Source organism: Drosophila elegans, unplaced genomic scaffold (genome assembly GCF_018152505.1).
Source record: "Drosophila elegans isolate 14027-0461.03 unplaced genomic scaffold, ASM1815250v1 contig_183, whole genome shotgun sequence".
Taxonomy (NCBI): Eukaryota; Metazoa; Arthropoda; class Insecta; order Diptera; family Drosophilidae; genus Drosophila; species Drosophila elegans.
The window spans coordinates 8643204-8648857 of record NW_024545550.1 but is presented as its reverse complement, the minus strand read 5'-3'; positions in this window follow the sequence as shown (position 1 = coordinate 8648857).

Sequence of the window (5654 nt, the reverse complement as noted above, 5' to 3'; positions counted from 1 at the left end):
AGTGCGTATACGACTAGGTGAGGTTTTCGCGGCGCGGTTGCGCGAGACTTCGACTCGTTTGCGCTGTCGCTTTGCCGCCCTGCCGCTCTGTGGCCGTAGTGTGCGAGTGGGACGGCGTCCATTGGGTGGCCATGCATCGAAGCAGGACGGCTGCTGTGGTCCGAACCTTTTGCAGCTACTCTCGCGTGGCATCGCCAATCGGGTGGTTTGCAACCGGTTTTCGTCGGTGGTGTCTCTGTGTGGTGTTGCTGAAACCGCACCAATACCATAAATTTCCCTATGAGAGAGGGGTGATTGTGGTGTAGTAGTGGGCCCCCCTTCCCCCTCCCCCCTTCCCTCTTTTGTACCTATCGTCAACTTTGTCTAGGTCTAGGGCCCGCATTGAGATTGAGGCGTGGCCTGTCGCCCCGCCGCCCCGCAGCCCTTCGCATCCCCATGGATTTTGGGGCGACTTACAGCATTTATATGCAAATAGCAAAGGGGCGGGGGGTGGGGGCACTGCCCATGGAAAGTGCAAATATTTTGACGTTTTAAACAATGTTGATTAAATGCAAAGGTCTCAATTATTAAATTGATTGTTGAACCTGTAATTTGTCTTCTTATTTAACCGCTGCTCGTTTCGGGTTTTATTTTTGGCTTGTTTCCAAACTGAAACTGTGGCACACGCATTGCGATGGGTAATCAACAGTTGCGGAAAACAGACGAATTAAGTTAATGATTTGTTTACGTTTTACAATCGCTGGGAGTTTATTTTTGGGTAGGTATGTTACTTGTGGTGGTAAATGGGTATGGCAAGTTGTTGTATCATTTCCAATAGTGATTTGGCTTTAATTTACAACTTATTTAAAAGATGTCTTAAAGTCTCCTTGCGGTTTGGCACTGGTGTCGCCACCTAGTGGCCGCCTTTGGCAGCGTCAAACCAGTCTAACGGGCCAACCTGCTCACCTGTCAAAAACTTACACACTCACACACATACCTGTATGCACCCAGCACGCCCCCTGCTGAGAGCGGATACTCTCCTCTCTCGCTAGCCACGCCCCCTTGAGCGTCACCATAGAGAGCGAAGAGCGGAGAGCGCGCGCAGGTCCAATTCAAAATGGCGTCCTTTTTAGCAACATAATGTCGCTTTGTGGCTTTTGGACCAAGCGACACAGGCCATTTGTTCGAGCGGAGTTTTTCATTCACAAGACAAAGTCGCAGACCGGAGAGAACAGCGGAATTTCTACCTTTTTGAGTTGGAGCGGCGGTAAAGCGGTACCCCCGCCCTCTCCTCCTCCTTACCAGACACTTGTCACCTGAGAAGGATTTCCGCTAGAAGTGGAAAATATGCATATTCATGAATCGGAGCGGCGGCGCAATTAACCAGAACCAGAGTGCCACAAAAAACCGAATAAAGTTTATTATCTAAAAATAAATATATTAGTATCGAGAAGGCAGCGATAATTGTGCGCCTGATCCGACTGAAATGTTAAATGTTAATCCCTCGTCCGAACTGGATCGCACTGACCTGGTCGGCTGCACTGCACTAATTTAAGGGGAACAGAACGGTTCAAATGCACGTAATTGTTGCAATTACTTAATGAAATATTTATTAAATGCAAATTATGATTAGACCGAGTTCAGCAGCGGCAGCGGCAGCGGCAGCTACTGTTCCTTTTCCCACTAAAGGCGCTTCAACTGTGTGTTTGTGTGCTTGCGAGTGTGTGTGTGTGTGTGTTTGCCCCTCTTGGGCCGCGATTAATTGGCCATAAATCAAAATCAAATTACAGCCACACGAGACACGTGCAAATATGTCAAACAAACACGTTTGCAAGTCAATCAGACGGGCGAATTAATTTATCAACTTGTCGCAGATGAACCCGCCACATAGATCAATCAGATATAGGGTATCGATTATATAGATTATCCAGCTTAAAGAAGTTTATTAGCTTACTTATTATTAATATAATTTGTTTTATTTATTTGTGTGATTTTGTAAGAAAAATAATGTTCCCCTCTTTATGTTATGGGCTTTAAAATCTTTTCAGAAGTGGTTGATTTGTGATTTCATATATGTATATAAAGTAAGAGATTATTTCTGATAAATTCTTCTTCTAAATTTTATTTCTTCTAAATAAAAATACAAGAAAATACTAGCTAGAATTTAATTTCTGTAAACCTTAACTGAAACATCCCTTTTATTGGGAGTATTATGTGCCACAAATAATTAACCTAATGAACTATTTTCTAGCCAACTTTCCTGTTGACCTAGTCAACTTTCCTCCTTGACTCCCCAAAACCCTTTGACCTTTCCCATTTATTGACTTTTCTCATTACTAAAGAGATTACCATAATGCCACTTGATTGCATTGAAGGCCATAAACAAACAGGAAGAAAGGCTAACCTCTGAGCTTTACCCATTTTGGTATCTCACTTGACCAAGAAATCACTTCCAGAAGCGAGCAAATACGGAAGCCAAATCGATTTTATTACCAAACAACATTAATTTCCAAATTAAAGCCAAGAGCGGGCATTTGGACAAATGAGACGATTAATTTTCGGGGCAAAGAAAACCCAAGGAGAAGACCCGGGCCGGGCCAAAGAAAATGAACGGAAAAGTGGAAAGGAATGGAAGGGGAAAGCGCACGGAAACACCCACGAAAATGCAAGCGACGACGACCAAAAGTTCCCAAACGAAATACAATTTATCATTTAAATAATAATGTGCCACAAATGACGGGACGAGTGAACGTGAACGTTAACGTTAACATGAACGTGAACCCTTGTGCGAGCGAAAGAGCATAAATCAAGAAAGAGATGGCCAAAGAGCTAGCTTCTGGGGGTTGCTGTCGAGCAGTTGGTCGAACCGACCAACTCAATGAAATGGAAACTGACTCCGAGCCACATTTGATGGCCCGCTCACTTGACCGTTTCCAGCCAAATGAAATGCGAGGCAAGGCGCTCAAATTACATTTTAATGAGTCTGTATAAGGGCAGAAATTGTTCGGTTCGGTTTGGTTTGGTTTGCTTTAGTTTGGTTTGAGGTCCGCGACTAGCGAAAATCAAACTGCAGGCGCTTACCTCACCTCACCTCACCGCGGAAACGGACCATTCGATGCGCCTTTCAACGCCATTAACCCACACAGTGGAGCCCCGCGAAGTGCAACGCGAAAAGGGGGAAGGGCGGGAAACGCCGAGTTTATGAATCTGTTTATGATGTACGAGGAGGCTAATGAAAGCGCCTCAGCAGGCGCCAAATTGGGTCAGGACCGCCTGCGGTTCGCCAGAGCTCGGGGAGCCACATGGAGCCGCCAAGCCAAGCCTGTGTGTATTGACATTCAATTCGAAATAAATCAGAGTTTACGACTCCAGCTGAGCCGACGACTTCATCGCCCTCTTTGGGCCACTTCCAGGCGGCTGGCTTCAAAGATCAACGTCGCTGGTGGCTCTGCAGTTGGGCTATACAGTGGGCTCTACAGCGGACTGCCATCCTGTCCTGGCGTTAATTGGCAGCACCGACACTGGCCGGGCCAATAAATTTTGCAGGCCAACGGCTTCACTCCGCTCTGATCCTCTGAGTGTTGATGTATTCATTGAATCCTAGGATCCACCACGCGCGAGTCGTTTGGACGCGATTCCACCTGGCACTGGGACACAAATTCCAACTGCGCCAATTAGCCACCGAAACACAATGGCCGGAAAACGACTGCTGCAGTGGAACTGGTCGGGCCCCGCCGTCCAGGAATTTCGATTGGAATGGTGATGGCTTCATTGCTCTGAGATGGCGAAAAGAGTGTTATTTTATTCTATTAGGTCATTTCAATAAAACTGATGGCTTAAGTATTGGCCATTAAAGATCAGCTTTTTTTACATTAAACCCACTTGGTTTAAATAATCAAAACATTGTGTTTGATAAAATTATTTTATTTTTTTCTGTTAAGACTTTAAAAAAAATTAACATTGGTAATTAAAGTTGAACTTCCTTACATTAAATCTAATTGGTTTAAATAATCAAAACTTTGAAAACTTTTTAGCCAATGGTTTGATTGATTATTTTTATTCTATTGTCATTTTTATAAAATAAATATTTCTTCAAGCGCTCGCATTATTAATATTTTTTTTTATTTTGTGTTCTGGCACTATAAGTACAAAATATTTTTACAAAATCAAATTAAAAAACAACTTTATCCAAAACAAAAGACTGAAGTAAAAAACTTGATCGCCGGAACCTCAAACGAAAAAAGAAACAATTTCAGTAGTTTGCTATATGTAGAAAACATTTGTATATTTGTTATTTACTTTACATTTTTTTGTAGAGATTATATTCTGGGAATGTTTTTATTATCTATTTTGCTGCTCAAACTATACTAGTAGTCTACGACTGTAGCACGACAATTCTAGTTTATAAAATTACAAACGTGGTTTTTATTATCCCTCAGCTTTATGGATGCAGGTTAATAAAAAATCGATTAAAGTAATATAATATTTTGTATATATTTATTTTTATTACCCAATAAATTACTTTTTCAAAACTATTAAACAATTTTATAACAAACGACAATTCTAATTTGCATGCTAAAAGCTCAATAAAAAATCAATTAGAATAATGTCCAGGTTTTTTTATATTCAATAATCTTGAAGAGTTAAAAAATGTAAGAAATTTGTTTTTTTAATTTTTGTTTTTCGTTTTTTTAATTTTTTGTTTTTTGTTTTATGTATATCAATATGTTACACAACTTGTCCAATAGACAATATATGTAAATACTTATGTTTCTAGATCCCTGCCTTAAAACTCATTCGATTAACATTAAAACTTTCGGCTCGTCGAACACCGCCCCTTAAATCGCTTCAACTCCCCTTGGGATTCGGCAATTTCACACTTTGGGAACGTTTTAAGCAGCGTCACTCGAAAGGAACAGCCACAGAGCATCAACAAATAACAAAAAAAAAACCCAAAAAACATCAAAAAACTTAACACCGAAACAAAAATGAAATGAAATGTTTGGAAATTTGAAAATAATTGTTGACACTTTATTATTGTAGTGCTAGCGGTATTGTAGTTGTTGTTGTTGCTGCTGCGACGTAACAAGTGTCTGGCACCGCCCCCGCCCCTCTGCTCAACCCCCTCCACCATCAACCTCTTGGCTGCACATGCGCAGGCCTGAAAAAACTTCCGGCACAACAACAACAACAGCAACAACAAGAGGCGCAGTATGTAAATGGGAAAAATTTAGTTGTGTCACATTAAAAAGCAATTATCACCTTAAATTAACCGACGGAGTTGGAGTCGCAACGTACATTGCCATCGAAATATTCAAATTGCTCGACTCGACATTTTTTCTAATGACTTTCCGAAAAGGCGCGATTCGAGGAGGAGGGGTGCTGCTCAAATTAACTTGTTGCTATTTTCAATTGGATGGCTTCGGTTCGGTTTTATTTGGGTTCGGGAGGTTTCAAACGGTTGCGGTTTTAATTCGTTTTAAATTATCTCGTAGTAGCAGTAGTAGCTTTGTTTCGTTTTTATTCAAATGGATAAGGTAGTTGGCTTCCCCAAAGGTAAAGTTTAATTTGCCATGGTGAGGGTGCCGATTATTGGACCCCTTCGAGTATTTGGACAGTGGCAAGGAGACCAAATCTCATTCTTAATTTAATTAAATAAATTAAATTGGCAGTTT